General features: G+C 56.1%; 1 long non-coding RNA gene across 1 annotated transcript; it reads left to right on the forward strand.

Moving 5' to 3' along the window:
- The first annotated feature begins 9,598 nt into the window (after positions 1–9,598).
- On the forward strand, positions 9,599–15,360 carry LOC135365560 (uncharacterized). Its single transcript, XR_010413637.1, has 3 exons — positions 9,599–11,085; positions 11,650–11,719; positions 12,191–15,360. It is a non-coding gene; the product is annotated as an uncharacterized LOC135365560 (long non-coding RNA).
- Positions 15,361–17,684: the final 2,324 nt, after the last annotated feature.

Raw genomic sequence — 17,684 nt, forward strand, 5'->3', positions numbered from 1 at the left:
TGAATGCTTAGATTTTCATAATAAAATGTCAAAAAAAAAAGGGGGGGGGACAGCAAATGTTATACTCATGTGGGTTTGAAAATCAACCCTACCATTTCCTTGCCGTGTGACCTCAGGCAAGTCACTTAACTTCTCTGGGCCTTATTCCCTCTATAGTTAAATGGTACAACTATACACCCTCTCAGTAGGGTGTTGTGAGAATAAAACATAGTAACTAATAGGGAGTGCCTAGCACCATGCCTTGGACATAGTAAGTGCACAGTTAAAAATGGTTGTTCGTGGGGCACCTGGGTGGCTCAGTCGGTTGAACATCTGACTTGATTTCGGCGCAGGTCATGATCTCAGGGTCATGGGATCGAGACCTGCGTTGGGCTCTGCGCTCAGCGGGGAGTCTGCTGGAGATTCTCTCTCTCCCTCTCGCTCTGCCCCTCCCTCTAAAATAAAAACAAATAAATCTTAAAAAAAAAAAAAAACCTTTAAAAATGGTTGTTTGTGAAATGAATGGAGAGAAGGCTGTGTGTGAAGGGAGTGTCTTCTCAAAATCGGAGCCTTGGTTTCTCAGCCTTCAATAAGCAGCAATTAATGGTATCACTTGGGTCAATAGCCACCCCTCCCCACCCCCTACTCCATGCCAGTGTTGGAAGCTGGGGAGGAAAAAAGGCTGGTGGGTAGCAGGGCCCCTCTTAACAGGACCTGTGGATGCTGGTTCCTTACAAGGAACCCTGGTTAGTGGTACCCAGCCCAGGAACAGAGCAACCCTGCTCTGGCCACGTCTAGTCATCCAGCTCCAAAGACAGTCAGGGCTGGGGATTGACCCCCCTCACCATCCTCCCCTGAGGAGCCGGGCAGGGAGGAGTGAGAGCCCCATCCCAAGGACAAGGGCAGTGGGGTGTGCAGCTGGTAACGGGAGAAGGCCAACGCCTTCCTATTTTGGGAGGTAGGAAGCAGCAGGTGGCTGGCTGGTGTGGGACATGTGAATGCTCCTGTCAGGGGCCATGTGGCCAGCAGCAGGGCAGGGCACTGCCAGGCACAGCCTAGGCCCCTCATGAGCCTACCAGCCAGATGCACTTGTGGCCACGGGGGGAGGGAGCTCTGGTTTCTCCACCACAAGAGCATCCTCCCTAATATAGCCCATAAGGACGAAAAGTCCACCTGGAACCCACCATCCCCCTAAATCCTGCAGGGACCCAGGCTCCAGGACCCAAATGTTCTGAGGAACTCCCAGTCTGAGTGGAAAGATACAACATTTGCATTCCAGGAGCTCCTCATCTGATGAGAGACACCACCTCCACCCTGAGGAAGACGCCAGTCTAAGGAGGGAGACACAGCCCCTGCTTGGGAAGGCACCAGTCTGAGAGGGGAGGGCCCATCTGAGGAGAAAGGCTGGCGATGGGGGGGGTTGCAGGGGCTGGGGTACTCGTTTGCCCGGCGGCGGCCCAGTGTTGCAGGTTCCTTCAGGAGCCAGGTTATTTTGGGGTGGGCAGAGGAGTGGCAACTTCCCAGATTAAAATAGACTTCCCTGGGTGTCATTCCTGAGATGTGTGTAGGTCCCAGATGAATGCTTGTCACACGGCTGTGTCCCTCTACCCGCCCCCCCAACCCCCCAGCAGGCCGGGCAGAGCCAGAATGGCCGTCCAAGAGGAGCCTTGTTTCCTAATCAGGGCAGTGTGGGAACGCAGCTCTGGCCTCCAGGGCCACCCAAAGCTGCCCACTACTTGCCCAACTCCTTCCTCAAGGGGCTGCCAGCCCCCTTCCTGAGGAAGCCTTCTCACACTGACCCCCGCTGGAGGAAGCCCTCTGGCTCCACCTGCCTCCCCAGTGGTGTGTCCAGCATGCAATTTTCTACGGTGTGGGGCTCCCCTTCAGATGGGGGCTTCCTGAGATCAGAGCTATGTTCTGCCCTCAGACTGGGGCTCCCTGAAGGCAGGCCTGGTTCTACTCACCACTTTGTTCCCAGTACAGTGGGAAGAAAGTTGACCCAGGATCTGAGAGCCCTGGGTTCTAGTGGTGACGCTGGGGTCACTTTGCCCTCAAGGGCAACAGCCTGCCTGGCCTGCCTCCTAAGAGCAGAGATGCTCTGGTCACAGCTCTAGGTTCCAGCTCCAGCTGAGGCACTTCCAGGCCCCACCTTTTACCCCGCTGACACTCCACGGGGCCCTAAGGGAAGTAGCAGCTCCTGCCCTGGGTGGGTGGGAGGGCTTGAACAAAATAATGTGCACAAGAGACTTGGCACGGCGCCTGGCAGAAGGTAGTGGAAAGGTAAACCAAAGAAAGACCCAGGGAGCCAGTTCTCGGGCCAACTGTGGGTTGGGCAGAGCTCTAGGCCCCGTGACCCTGGGGCCCGGGGCCAAGACTGGCCCTAGAAGGCCACAGAGTGACCCAGGTCCCTGGCTAGGCCAGGGATATGCTAAGATCCTGACCTGCAGTTCGAGGAACAGGGCACCATCTGAGCATTCAGGGGAGGCCCTTGCTCTCCCTTCCCCCTTGGCAACTCGCCCTCTGGCCACCCACTTCCAGCTGTCTTTTGTCCCTGTCCCCCATGGCCCTCCTGCCTTTTCCTGCCCTGCCACCACCACCATGTGGAAGAATCCAGCTTCCCTGCACATGTGACATTTGGCATGGCGTGACCCCTGGGAGTTGGGCAGGGGCTGGGGACAGACGTAGACAACATAAACACATCCTGGGAGTTTACATTGTGGGGGCCAGGAGTACACACCAGTCGGCGGGCTGCTGCCCTGTTTATTCCCTGAAGGTTCACGGCCAGGGCGCCACTGGAGGAGGAGGGTGGAGGCAGTCCTCGGGTGGCCGCAGCTGTCTGGATGTCAATGTGCCTGGGACCCCAGGAATACCGTAGGCCTCCAAGGCCACCCCCCTCCTGCCTCGTCCCAGCCGCCCTACCCGTCTCCCGGGACCGCGCACTGGTGCCCATGGGAGTCTGAGCAGAGCGGCCTCCCTGAGCCTGCACTTCGGGGCCCTTCGGCCCTTCTCCCCTTTGGCCCCTGCCCTGCTCCAGGACCCTAGCTCAGACCCCAGTGCATTTTCTCAAGTCAGCTGGAGCTGAGCCTTGCTCCAGGGCAATCATTGTTAATGCTCTCCCTCGAATTTTCCCGGGGGGGGGTCTTACTTTTCTGAGCACCCCCTATCATTCAGCACCTCCCCCACCTACTCTGGCAAGCAGGCTGTGCTGGCCGGGAATGTCCATTGTCCGCACGGGAAGCTTGAGGCCCAAAGGGGACACCAGACCCGGGGCCCACCCACAGCTCCCACCCACAGCTCCATGTGGTTTCTGCGTTCAAGATCAATCGAAATGAGAGCCTCGCAGAGGCCCTGCACAGTGAGTCACTTTACAGGTGACAAGACCGAGGCTTTGAGGTGGCGAAGTGAGGACTCGCCCAGCGCTGCTCTGCTGGTGAAGTCAGGATTCAAACTCAGTGCTGCCTGGCTCCAACGCCCTGCATACTCCTTCCCAGCCCACTGCCCAGCCTTCACCCCGGGAGTCCAGGCACCTTCTAGGAGTGGGCAGGGGTCCATGCCGTTCTCGAAAGGGCTCAACCCTTCTTTCCTCCTAAGATGCTTATTTTGGAAGGCCGAAGTGTCTCCATTAACGGGTTCACCCTCATGCACAGTGCAAAGCCCCGTGTCCAGCACGGGCAGTAGGTAGGACGAACAATAATAATAATAAAAATAATAACGATCCTCAATGTTTACTGAGCGCTTGCCGTGTGCCTGCTTCTGTTTAAGTGCTAGAGAGATAGTATCTCCGGCAGCCCACACAACTCTCCGAGGCCATTGTTAACTCTATTATGCACCCAATTTACAGTCGCAAAGACTGAGACACAAAGAGGTGAAGTGAGTTGTCCAAGGTAGGAACTAGAAAATGCCAGAGCCAGGTCTGGGATCCAGAGCCACCATGCTGTACGTAGGAGGTCTGGATGGAGGCTGACTTTACAGACCAGTGTGAACAGTGTAGGTGTGAATGTGCATACACGCGTGTACACACACCCATACCCACACAGCAACCAGCGAGGGGTCGATGAAGCTGAGCCCCAGTGTGCAGAAGGAATCAGAATACCGCAGGGTAGCTGGAGGAAGGGCTCCTGGCAGTGATGGGTTGCGTGTCAGGGCATAAAGGACGTGAGAGATGCAGACCATTCCCAGTGTGCCGGACCCTGGGCAGGACTCCTCTCCAAAGATCTGGAACATAGTAGGTGTTGAATAAGTGTCCTCGGAATAGTTGAACAGTGCTAACGTGGTGCTCACGTTGGAAGTCCCAACAAGGACAGCAGTGTGGTGGTGCTGAGCAGAAGTGGGGGACAGGCGATGGTCGGGCGATGGTGGAGGGGTTAATGATGAGGAAATTGGGGGTGGAGTTCGTGATAGGGGCAAGAGCATAAATACATTTCTTCTACTCTCCAGGATAGCCCTCTACAGCACACACCAGACATTGCACGCTCCTAATCCTCACAGCTGCCTTCGGGGAGGCATTTTTAGCCTCATTTTATAAAGGATGACAATGAGCCGCGGACAAGTCACATTCTGCTTGCCCAAGGTCACAAGGCCAGGAAGCTGGCCTGGGCTCGCTGCCTTCGGAGTGGAGCGCCAGGCCAGTGTCAAGGTGCCATGGTGGGACAGAGGCCATTCTGCACTCCCTACACGGTAGGCCCAGCCCTCGTCAGTCTGGGGGAGCAGGGCGTCGCAGAACTAGGTGACAGGGGAAGCAGTTCTAATCCCAGCCCCACCATGGACACGCTGTGACCTTTGCTGGGCAGTGGCCAAGGCAGATGTCAGCTGCCAAGTGACAGCGGGCCTGCAGGGAATGCCAGTGGAGCTTGGCGGGAGCCCTACACACCAAGCAGATGAAGTCAGGGGTGGGAAATAATCTTGGAATCAGAGGAAGGCTCGCTTTGGGGTAACATTCCTGGAAAGCTATGCTCTGATTGGCTTGAGGTTGGGGTTTCTGCCCAGGCCTTTCCAGTCAGGAGCAAGTTTATTAATAAACCCTGCTCTGACTCCTGCTCTCACCCTGGGGAGAAGGCAGGGCTTCCTGGGACTCCTGGCCCCTCACCCCAGGGGTGATGAGTCCCACTGCGGCGGGGGGGGTGGAGGGGGGAGACAGACTGAGCCCTTGGATCTAGGCAAGGAGTGCAAATGCCCTGCACCTCCAGACTACATCCCCCCCCCCCTGCAGCCCCAGGGATCCCTCTGCTTCAGCCACAGGTGAGGTGAACAGGTGAGCATGTTCTGTGAGCGCCCTCGTGAGCCCTGGGTGGCGTGTGGGCAGCAGTGTGGGGACAACTGAGCGTGAGGGGTGTTAAGGCCTCAGGAGCAGGCGGCCTCCCTCTGCAACTCATCAGCACTCAAGGCCTAAATTTACTGCCTCCACTCCCTCGCCTGCTGGCTCTGACCTCATTAGGTTCCTGCCCATTTCCCAGGATGGGGGAGAGGAGGAATGACTCCTTAGTCTGAAGAGCAGGATCCCTTGGGGGAGGAGGGAAAGTCCTGAGGGTGGGGGAGAGGGGAGACGGGACACAGAGCTTAATATAGTCACAGGGCAGGCTGAGGAAGATACTGGCTCCTATTACACCTGCCACCTCGCCCCCATCATATGACCCAGCTCCTGCTGGCAAGGCGTGGGCAGGGTGAGAAGCACCTGGTCCTGGGAAGCTCCCGCCGGGCTCAGCTGGGTGGTCCTGACCAGGAAGAGAGGGGAAGGAGGGGAAGAAGCCTCCAGCACTGATCCCAGCATGGATGCCAAAGGGACCGGTCCCTCTGATCCGCACGATTCCCCCCATCCTCCTTCACCCCCCGATCCACGGTCCCAAATGATGGCACACCTACGGGCAGAGCCCTAAGCCAGATTCAGGGGCGAGAGTCAGTATGCAAAGTTGCAGGGAAGGTGCTGTGAAAATCAGGTTTAGGATAAGCCCCTCCTGCAGAGAAATCTGAGCCCTATTCCCTCACTGCCCACACTGAGGGTGGAGACACAGCCCTGCCCTGGGGGAGCCCCATTGTGACGGAACTGTCAGGCAAAATCCTCTCTGCTGGGCTTCCTGTGTGACCTTGGGCATTCACCTCAACATTTCAGAGCCTACGTTTTCTTGTCTACGAGGCAGCAACTCTCCCACGTCCCTCAGAGGTGCTTAGTGCCTACCCAGCAGATAGCAGAAGCTGAATAAAAGGTCATTATTCCTCTGCAGTGGGGGCGTTTTGTGGAAGAAATCATCACTTTGGTCTTTAATGGGGGATTGCAGTAGCATCCCGTGCACTCACCATTCCCACCCAAAGATGGATCATCTCTGGAAGGTCTGGCTGTCCTGACAGGCCTCCACAGTCTCCCCTGGCAGCCCCAGGCTTGGCGTTTACAGTCAACAAAGATCTGGAAAGTCAGCCACACAAGTGGCCCCAGGCCTGAGGACACAGGTGCAGCATGGGACAGGGCATCCACCCTAGAAGATGCTCTGCTGTGGCTTCTGGTCATGGACTGCCTGGAAACTGGTTTTTCAAATTCACTTTTTATCGAGGTATAAGATTTGTGCATCAAATTGTACAAATCTTAAGGCCGCAGCTCGGTGAGTTTGTGTGTATGAATATGCTGTGTAGTCCCTGCCCAGACAAAGCACAGCACGAGGCTCCCTCAAGCCCCAACCAGTCAATCCTCTCCCCCAGAGGTAACCCCTATTCTAACTTGTGTCCCCACAGATTGGCTTCGCCTGTCCTTGAACCCCATACAAATGCACTCCGAGGGCATGCCTTCTGTGTCTGGACCAGTCTGTTCGGCCCGAGGTCTGTGAGTGTCCTGTGAATCCTGCAGTGCTAGTTCTTCCTTTTTCATGGCCAAGTAGCTGTCCATCGAGTCCCTCATAACTTATTCATCTATTCTGTTGATGGACGTTTGGGTTGTTTCCACTTTTTTTTTAGAGAGAGAGAGAGAAAAAGAGCACATGTGCACAAGCAAGGGGTGGGTGGGCAGAGGGGCCAGGAGAGAATCTTCAGTAGACTCTGAACTGAGCAGAGAGTCCAATGTGGGCCTCAATCCCATGACCCTGAGCCAAAATCAAGAGTCGGAGGCTTAACCGACTGAGCTACCCGGCGCCCCTCCACTTCTGATGTCATATGATTATGGCAGCCATAGCATTCTTAGACACGTCTTTTGGGCGCATAAACATGGCAACCCATTCTGGAGAGCAGATTTGGGGGTGGATGCGTCATTAAGAACTCCAGGGAGGCACGGAGAAATTAAATATTACTCTGAGCTCCTTGGATAGACACAGAGGGTATTATGCTAAGTGAAATAAGTCAGGCAGAGAAAGACAAATACCATATGATTTCACTTACACGTGGAATCTAAAAAACAAAACAAAGGAGCAAACCGAAATAGATTCATAAATAGAGAGACCAAATTGGGGTGGGGGATGGGCAAAAAAGGTGAAGGGGATTAAGAGGTACAAACTCCCAGTTATAAATAAACTAAATAAGTCACAAGGATGAAAAGTACAGCAAAGGGAATATAGCCAATCGTCGATGATATTGCAATAACGTTGTGTGGTGACAAATGGTGACTACCATCTTACTTATCATCTACTTATCTTGGGGAGTGTTGTGTAATGTACTGGAACGCTGAGTCACTATGCTGGACACGTGAATATGACGTTGTATCTCAACCGTACTTCAGTTTTTAAAAATTTAAAAATAAAAACCTATTGAGTTACTGTCCTGGACTATGAGCTTTTTTGGGTCCACTGGGGAAGGAGGACAGACACAGAGGAACACCCAAGAGGAACTCCACCAACCTCCTCACTGAACCCAGAGCCAGTCACATGTGTGTGAGTGTGTGTGTGTGATTATATTCATTTCCTAGAGTTGCCTAACAAACTATCGAAGACATGGTGTCTTACAACAACAGGGATTTAATCTCTCATAGTTGAGGAGGAGACCATAGTCCAAAACCCAGGTGTTGGCAGGGTTTGTTTATTCTGGACGCTCTGAGGGAGAGTCTTCCACGCCTCTCCGCTGGCTTCTGGTGGTGGCAGGCCATCCTTGGGGTTCCTTGGCTTGTAACTTCCTCGCTATAATTTCTGCCTCCATTGTCCCACGACCTTCTTCCCTGTGTGTCTCTGTGTTTCTGTGTCTACAAATTTCTCTCTCCCTAAGAGCACCCTAGTCCTTGGATTTAAGGTCCACCCTAATCCAGTAAGCTATCATCTTAACCTGATCACATCTACAGTGACTCTATTTCCAACGAAGGTCAAGTTCCCAGGTACTGGGGGTTAGGACTTCAACTTATCTCTTGAGGGACACATTCAACCAACCACACTGATTATGACTCAGCACGTTTGTATGTGAACACACACGAGTGTTTGTGTGAGTGTGTACAGCATGAGGGAGCTCAGTGTGTGTGTGCGTGCGCTTGCCAGGACATGTCTACCTTGGTGTCTCTGGTCGTGCGTCTGTGGCCATGGGCACGTGTACGTGAGCAGGCGTGCATGTGTGCCCCTGCGCGCAGGACTTTGGAGACCCCGCTGGCCTTGCTGAGGAGGGCGGGAAGGCAGCATGGCGGCAGCGGGCCCAGCTCCCTGTGGCTGAGGAGATGCTTGGGGCTAGCCGGGGGTGGGCAAGTGGGGCCTTGCCTCATGACTCCAGAGGGTGAGCTGTGCGAAGCAAGGACAAGAGTATTTGCTGAGTTGGGCACAGACCGGGAGGCTGAGGAGGTCGCTCCAGGCGGCAACGCCTGTTCCCAGGTCCTTTTCCAGGAATGTTCCTAGAAAGCCCCTCCACCCAAGCTCCCATCCCCTGCACAGCATCTGCCTGGATGGGGAGGCTCTGGCTGACTCATACCCTCTCAGGGCTGGAAGCCAGCCCTCAGCTCCGGCTGTGCCAGACAGGTAGGGGTGGGGCAGGTAGCCAACCCCTCCCAGGCCCCGCCCCCAGGCCCATCTGGAGTAGCACCCCATCACCCACCATGCCTGGCCTGGGGCCCGACCGGAAAGGGAGAAAGACAGAGGTGAGTAGTGTTCAGGTAAGGCCCAGAATGAGGGCTGTTAATCTCCCAGGGCAGCTCTTTTAGGCAAACCCACCACCCAGAGACAGGACATTGGGAGGGTCTTTTCCATCGTCTTGTTGGCTTAGGGCCCGCTGTGAGCCACTGATCTCATTTAACCCTCACAACCAAGTTTAAATGGTGTTCTCGTCATCCCCATTTTACAGATGTTATTGCGGAGGTCCTAAGGAGTTAAATGGCCTGCCTAAAATTACACACATGTGTTTATGTTTGTTGGCATTTTTTATTCTCTCTGGAAATCCACACCTTACCCACTCCTCCACACTCAGACCACAGCTGCTCTCAGGGCAGCCCACCTGCCCACCACACACACCCCCTCCAGGTGCGGTCTTGCTCCCCCCCTTCCCCAGGAAGACCGCCTGGCCCATGGGGTGGCAGGACAAATTAGGGGGTGGTCTCTCCCTCTCCTCCTGCCCTCCTGGACTTCTTGGCAATGTCCTGGTTTTGTTTTTGGTGTGGCCGTGAGTTTATTGCCTGTCTGAGAATGTTGCTGGGTTTGTGCACACACGTCTGGAGGATGGGGCTTCTGGGCACACAGCTGTAGCTCCAGCTGGGTTTGCCCATCGGAGACACACGAGGGCAGAGCTGCGGTGGGATATACATTCACAGGTTGGAGCTGTGAATGTGCCCAGGCACGCGTGTGTCAGCCCCTGGGGGTGTTCATGAAGAGTCTGCCCCCCCTGCATCTTTGGGTGTCTATAGCAGGACTCCCCATTTCTCTTCCCTTACCACAGAACTGCCACCGTCAGTTCACAGACTCCTGGCCCCCAGGTAAGAGCCTGGTAAAAGCCACCTGTATCTGGGGACAGAGACACCTGAGTCTGAGGCTCCGCCTGCTCTGGCCGCTGGTGCCCTTGAGCTGGTATGGCCCCACCCAGGCAGCGGGAGTGTCCTCATCCAATGGGATGGGGTGACACGGAGGAGGAGGCTTCTCCCGCCCCCAGGAAACACAGGGAGCACCCGGCTCCCTCGAAGGGAGGCTCATTACCCCAGCGCTCAGTGGTTTTGAGGGGGGGGTTCATGCCAGGACTTGGCACCTACTACAAAGTGTGGGGGGCACCCCCAGCACTCCCGCCCGTGGCTGGCCGGGGGAGGGGCTGTGACGTTCGGTGGCCTCATGCTGCTGAGAGGAAGTAGCTAATTGCCGACCTGATGACTGGGCAGGCTAAGGAATGGGGTGATGATGCCACCCGCGGAAGCAGGCGCCCCAGCACAAGGAGGGGGCCCTGCAGGGACGGGGTGGGCCAGGCCAGGCTCTGCAGCGGCTGAGGTGGTTGTGGCCAAAGGAACAGGGGGTGGGGGGTTGTTGAGGCTGGGACCGTGGGAAAAGACTTCTCCCCAGCTTCCCTCAGCTTTAAGGGAAAAGAGTTGAGAGGCCCCAGGGGATGAAGGGATTTGGGAAGGGGCTACAGGGGGCGGAGGGGGAGGAGAGGGTGGCAGAGACTTGCATCTACACTCCCCAACCTTCCCGTGTTTCCCACCCTGGCCCTTTAGCCCCTCTTTAGCCCCCGTGGCCCCAGGCTGGTGAGGAAGGACGGAGCAGACAGAGGGCTTTTTTTTACCATAAGATCCCCCGGGGCCCAAGCAGCCTACCTGGCCATACCTACTCTGCTGAAGGCCAGAGCATCCAGAAGTGGTGAGACTTCAGATGTTCTTGAGGACAGAAAGAGCAGGCGCTTTGGACAGAGAGAACAGAACAGGCGAAGGCTGGGCGGCGGGCTTTAGTGAGGCTAATGGAGGATGGGGGCTTGGCTGTCATGGTTATAGGGAGAGGCGGGGCAGGGCCCTTCTGTACCTAGGGCCACACTGTCCCTTCCTGGCAGAAACTGGGTAACCAGACTCAGAGCTTCTCCCACAATGCCGACCACAGCCTCTGGCCCCGGCAGGCCTTGGCCTCCACTGCCAGAGCAAGGACCAAGTCAGGAGCCACACAGGATGGAGGCCCCACCCCCCAAATCCCCAGGTGCATCCATCCCAGAGAACCTGCCAGCCCTGAGCGCCAAAATCCAGGACGCATCCATCTGCAGGTCAGTGCTCTGGGCCCTTAGCGCCCCCTGTGGGCAGGGAGCTATACTAATGGGGGGAGGGCCCTCCACCTGCCTGAGGGAGGAGACAGACCCGCCCTCCCAATAGCACACAGACCCTGCCTCAGGGTGTGCCCAGTGTGATGAAGGGGACTCAGACATCGACCTACTAGCTCCAATCTGAAATTCAGCCCCCATCCTCAGGAAGATCCCACTCCGATGGAGACGTGTTCTACCATCAAAGCTCCATTCTGAAGGGTGAAACAGAGTACCCGGCTTCAAGAAACTTAGTCTGAGGGTAGAGACACCCGGCCACATAGAATCTTTCTGGGCCCCCCAATCTGTTGCTGACGTGGGTTAGACATTTCAGTGACTTTAGTGCTGCTAGAAAAAAATACAAGACGTCCAGTTAAATTTGAATTTCAGATAAACGACGAATCATGTTTTAGTATAAGTATATCCCATACAACATTTGGGGCGTACTTTTACACTAAAAAAAAAAAAAGTATTCATTGTTTATTTGGAATTCAAATTTAACCGGACATCCTGTACTTTTATTTGTCAAAGCTGACAACCCTAGATGCGTCCGATCTAAGGGAGGAAGGAAGGCGGAGGACCCCCAGACACCAAAATGCAGGTAAACATCGCAGCGTGCTCCAGCTCAGGAGAGCAGTGGTGGGGCGGGAGGGGAGTCCTGGGGCGCTGGCTCGCAGCAGTTTAAAATTCCTTCCAGGCCAGATCCCTAATCCCTCGGTGCACAATGGCCGCCTTCTCCCCCACCGCCTGCGCCCACGCCCTCCCCCGCGGGGCCGTGGCAGTGCCACCACGGGCCTCTTTAAGCCCCTTTGAAGCCGTCAGAGCCCCGCGCCGCGGGAGGCCCCGCCGCTATGCCAGCTATGCCAACTATGTCCCTGCCGCCGCCGGCCACCACTGCTCCCCCATTAATGCTGGCTAATCTGGCTAATAAATAAACTCCCCTCCCAGCCTCAGCCCCCCACTGGCTCCTCCCTGCTCCCCCAGAATTGATTTCAGGGCTCGGGTACAACATGCGTCCCCACTCCCTTCTGAGAGCTCTCTCTCTTTTTTTTTTTTCTATCGCCGTCCTAAGACCTGTTGCCCATCGCTGACGGAATTTGGGGACTCTCTGCCTCGCGCATTGCCTCTGCATCTCTTTCAGCCCACCTGCGCGCGGGGAGCGGGCCACATGGCTAGGTGCGGGGACACCACTCGATGCCCGCGGAAGATCCGCTGGACCGAAGAGCGCCCCCTGGAAGCCAGGGGAGGCGGGGGTCACGCCCCCTCCTGGCCACGCCCCAGGCCACGCCCTCCCGTGCGCGCGGCAGTGGGGCGCCGGGCGAGCAGCCCCTGGACAGGTGACTCCGCGCCGGGGGAAGGCGATGGCGCCTCCCGCGGCAGGAGTCCTTTCTCCACGGCCTCTGCCGCCCCCTGCGTCCCCACCCGGACCTCGGAGAGTCTGACTCAGAGCCGAGCCCGCATCGCTTCACCTCCCACCACACGCCCGGAGACCGCGGAGAAATGACAGGATCGCAGGGGCACGGCTAACGCGCTCTAATTACCCACCGCCGCTCTCCTCCGCGGCGCTTTGCTGCGCTCGGCCAACGCGCCCTAATTAGGACCCGTCCCCTGTCCCCGGGCCCCAGGAGCGCGCGCGGTGGCTCTGCCCGCCGCCGTCTCGGGTCGCCCTCCGAGACTGCCCTGAGACCCCACCTGTGATGGGGAGAGGGGAGGTGCAGGACTTGGAGACCCGAGCCTCAAGGTGCAGAAGGCAGCCCCGCCCCTCCCTCCCGTGAGCCGACAGCTCTCCAGTTGCCTGTCCGGAAGGGACAAGGGACTCGGAGAGTGGGGAGGAGGCAGGACCCGCCATTGACAGGGACACTGAGGCCCGTGGAAAGTAACTGTCCAGGGCAGGGCACCAGGGCAAGAGTATCCCCATTTTGCACTCGAGGCACAGAAAAGTGAAGGTTTTCACGGGGAAGGCCACCCAGCCATAACTCCCAGATCAGCTTATTTCAGGGTGGCTTGTGACCTGCCCCACAGGCTCCTTCCCCTGACAGGAAAATTACCCTCTCGCAAGGAAAGGTGATACCCTCATCACAGACCTGGAGCTGCAGGGGGGCCGGGAGGCCCACCAGCTGTGGCCTGTGTGTCAGAAGGGAGCTAGTGAGGAGTGGCTAAAGTCTTGCATCCCAGGAAGGGTGGGAGAAGGCCCTGAAGACACAGAAGCCAGGCCTGGTGGCCGGGACTAAGGAGGAGCAACTTGGCTGTCAGCTTCTTTATCCAAACCAGGCTTAAACCTTGCCTCTATCAGGAATTCTCTTCTGATGTCCAGGGGGCTGCAGACTCATGGCCTTGGGCCAAGTTTAATCTTTAGTGAGGTTTTGTTTGGCCTGCAATGAGTATGTGTGTTTTTTTGTATTGAATATGAGAGCTGACAGACAGTGTGAGCTGTCTGACTGCCCTCCCCATTGGCAAAGGCCAGTGTGGTTAGACTAGTCCCCAAAGGCATTTGGGTTTGAGACCCCTGATTGAAACCAGTCCACCTGGCTTTGCCTTTAACTGTTCCTCAGGTGCCGGGATCTTGGTCTGGGCGCCACCCCCATGTGGTCTTTGCATGTTTCTCGGTAAGCCTGCCCAGGCGAGTGACCCTGGGTGCCCCCCTTTAGGCTTCCCAGATGCGGTGGCAGTGGGGGCTGCACATGCCTCTGGAAACCCCTCTGATACCCCTTTTTTTTCATCTTGAGTTTCAATCTGTGCCTTGGGTGTGCCTTCCCCAGCAGGGATGGTAGCAGTTTTTCTGCCACGCAACTAAAGGTTCCTTGAGGGCAGGATGTTGGATCTCTCCCTTTAGTCTAGGATCTTACTGAGGGCTAGGGGACTGGGGTGTGGGGGTAGTATCCTCCATCACAGGAAGCTCCTCGACGGCAGGGCTGTGTCTCCCCCTCAGACTGAGGCTCCCTGAGGGCAGGGCTGTGTCTCCCCCTCCCCATACTGGGACTCTCTGAGGACAGGACTGTGTCCCCTCTCAGACTGGGGCTCCCTGAGGGCAGGGCTGTGTCTCCCCCTCCGTCTGGAGCTCCTTGAAGGCACTGGATTCTCGCCTGAGATGGGGCCTTTGCACCCCACCCTAGCCCTCTGGCTCTGGCAGCACCCAGGCATTCCTCCCAGGACACCGTTTGTCACGCTTTGATGAATGAAACCTACTAAGAATAACTCAGTCCTTGTAGTCTCTAAAGGACAGAGGTGTGGGGAGAGGGAGGGGCTGGTGACTATGGGGGGCCTGGGGGGAGATGGACACATTCTTTCATCCAGTAGCATTTTCCCAGGTGCCCATCTGGACACTGAGAGGAGACATGGTGAGTGCCATAGGGCCCCCTACTGTGCCATTTCTGCTGTTGTCAGTAGGGGGGTGTCCACAGGAACCCTGAGACTGAAATCCCCACCCCCTTCTTCGCAACTTCCCCACTGCAGAAGTCATCACCTCAAGGCCACCCAGCCCCCCTCTATGCCTGGCCCAAGCTCCCTCTGCTTGGAACTCAGGTGCTTGGGGTCAGAGGCTGCTTCCAGTGGGTCACGGCTGTGGGGTGGGGGGGGACCCCTGGAGCAGTCTTCCTCCTCCTATGGAGACCTATCAGAATGACCATGGAAGAATGTAGAAGCAGTCTCTCTTAAAAAAAGGGGGGGGGTCACCTGGGTGGTCAGTTGTTAAGTGCCTGCCTTCAGCTCAGGTCATGATCCCAGGGTCCTGGGATCAAGCCCCACATCAGGCTCCCTGCTCAGTGGGAAACCAGCTTCTCCCTCTCCCACTCCCCCTGCTTGTGTTACCTCTCTCGCTGTGTCTCTCTATCAAATAAATAAAATCTTAAAAAAAAAAAAAAAAGAATGTAGAGGCAATCTCAAACTGGCAGGAGGGCCTTTGGTGCTCTGAATGGGGGAGCGGGTGTGAGTGCCCCAGAGGAGGAATCCCTGTCCCCTGCTTACTCTCCACTCTTCCTCCCTCATCCTGCCCCTTCCCACTTCAAAACCTCAAGCGTCCAGTTAAGAATTGAGCCACCTTTCCAATGCAGCTCTTCTCCCAGGCCCTTCACAGGGGGCCTGTGGGGTGGGGAGGCTGTGACCTTAACCTGCTTCTCTGGATGGGGCCTTCCTGGCACTCCACCCCCAATTGCCACCTCCTGAGAGGGACATTTCAGCCTGATCTTGGCAAGAATGTCAGCCTATGAGCCAGGCAGTCTGGTATGGTACCAGCTCTGCCACTGATCCCACTGTGACCTTGAGAAGCTATGTGCTCCTCTGGGCCTCAGTTTCCCCATATATAAAAGGACTTTTGTCCAATTTTCATGATTTTCAAACTTTTTTTTTTAAATAATGGATCCTTCTGTTTAGTAACTTAAGTGGCATCTCTACTGGTAACACAGAAAATGTTTGGGGTTCTATGGTCAAAATAGGAGTGGGGGCCCAGAACCCTAGTCCATCTCTCTCTCTCTCTCTCTCTCTCTCTCTCACACACACACACACACACACACACACATCAGCTCCAGGGCACTCCAGAGAGCACACTTCATAAACCTCTGAACCCTGAAATCCTTCCCTTGCAAGCATTCTGGGGCCCTGCCAGGGCTGGGAGCTCTCGAACTGGGGGTTCTGACAGCTCTGAGCATGAAGCAGTGATTGTGGGCCTTCTGGGTGTAGGGAGCAGGGCCCCGGGGTAACAGGGTGGGGGGCTCAAACAGATAGGGGGCATCCTTTCAATACTGGGTAACTCCAGCAGGGCTGGGCAGGGGCCTGGGTCCAAAGCTGGGTCCATGCAAACGCTCACTGCCCTCCCTACCCACCCACCCCCGCCCCAGCCAGAAGTCAGGTGGGTTTCTCTGGTGCTGGGCCCCTCAGCTGGGGGGAGAGTGGGATGAGTGGAGACAGAGAGGGCCCTTCCCCAGTGGGAGGGGCAGCACTTATGGCAGGAGCCTCTGCACCTTTTTCTGAAATCCCTCTCACTATGCCTAGGACAAGGACCAGAGTGGCAGGGGTGGGGGGCTGGTAAGGGCCCCACAGTGGTTGAGCTGTAGGAGGCTGAGCACCAGGAAACCCAACTGGGGTGGTGTACCCCACTGCAGGAGACCCAGGGAGCTCCACAGCACCACTAAAGCTGTAAGTGTGAGCATTTGGTGCCAACAGGGAATGCAGGCGGGAGGCGGCCCCTGGGGCACTGGTGACAGGAAGGCCAGACTGAGCAAGGGAGCAAGTGCCACAGAGGGAAGAAAGATAGCACCAATAAGAGGCAGGCCTGGGCCTGGGGTCCCAGCACAGGGCAGCGGGGCGGGTCCCTCCAGAGTGGGGGAACTGCCGAAGTACCCCGGTCCCTCCTTGCCAACAGATGGCCTGTGCTCAGGGGTGCTGAGAAAGGCTTGTGTTCAGCCCAGCCCCCCAGGGTCACCAGGCAAAGGAGGTGCTGCCCCCACACTTACATCCCCAGGCAGCCTGCACCTGCACAGCCCCGGACAGACCATTTTTCCCGATTTCCCTCAGGGTACCTCACCATTCTCTATCCCAAACACACACGCACATGCACACGCACACACACAGTCATTTGTCCCCTAGAGACTTCACTGCCTTGGCCTAGGGAACTCCTGGATCTCTGTTCTCTGCCAGGCACAGCTCTGGGCACTGGGGCTACGGGAGTAGAAAAATCAGCCAAAGTCTCTGCCCTCGTGGTATTCACATTCTAGGGAGGGATGACAGTTGATCAACAAGTCAGAAAAGACAAAAGTTCAGGTCATGATAAGACTTGGAGTGGAGAGTGTGGGGTGGGGCGATTTCAGATGGCATAGTCAAAGACTGTCTTTGGGAGGAGGTGACATTTGAGTGGAGACCTGAGCTCCGAGAAGCCAGTCATGCTCTGGAAACAAAAGGAGTCCAAAAATGTACAATATTTTTAAACAGAAAAGAACACGGGTTCACAAACATTAAAGGGCAAACAAGTGAGGAGTGTTTCAGGACATCTGCTATATGCCCAGCATGATAGTAGGACATTCACACGCACCATCTCCCACAACCCGCTTCAGAACCCTGTGTGTCAAATTTCATTTATTTTCATTTTACAGATAAGAAATATGAAGCCCAGAGAGGTTACTGTTTCATTCATCTAATAAGATGTATTGAGTTTTGGGGCGCCTGGGTGGCTCAGTCGAAGCGTCTGCCTTCGGCTCAGGTCATGATCTCGGGGTCCTGGGATCGAGCCCCAAGTCGAGCTCCCTGCTCAGCGGGGAGCCTGCTTCTCCCTCTCCCTCTGCCCCCCCACCGGCTTGTGCTTGCTCTCTCTCTCTCAAATAAATAAAATAAAATTTTTAAAAAAAGATGGGGCGCCTGGGTGGCTCAGTTGGTTGAGCGACTGCCTTCGGTTCAGGTCATGATCCTGGAGTCCCAGGATCGAGTCCCGCATCGGGCTCCCTGCTCGGCGGGGAGTCTGCTTCTCCCTCTGACCCTCCCCCCTCTCATGCTCTCTGTCTCTATCTCATTCTCTCTCAAATAAATAAATAAGATCTTAAAAAAAAAAAAAGATGTATTGAATTTTAGCCTCTAACACT

This window comes from Mirounga angustirostris, unplaced genomic scaffold (genome assembly GCF_029215605.1).
Source record: "Mirounga angustirostris isolate CCGP_5_RB_7025 unplaced genomic scaffold, mMirAng1.0.hap1 SCAF_8, whole genome shotgun sequence".
Lineage (NCBI taxonomy): Eukaryota > Metazoa > Chordata > Mammalia > Carnivora > Phocidae > Mirounga > Mirounga angustirostris.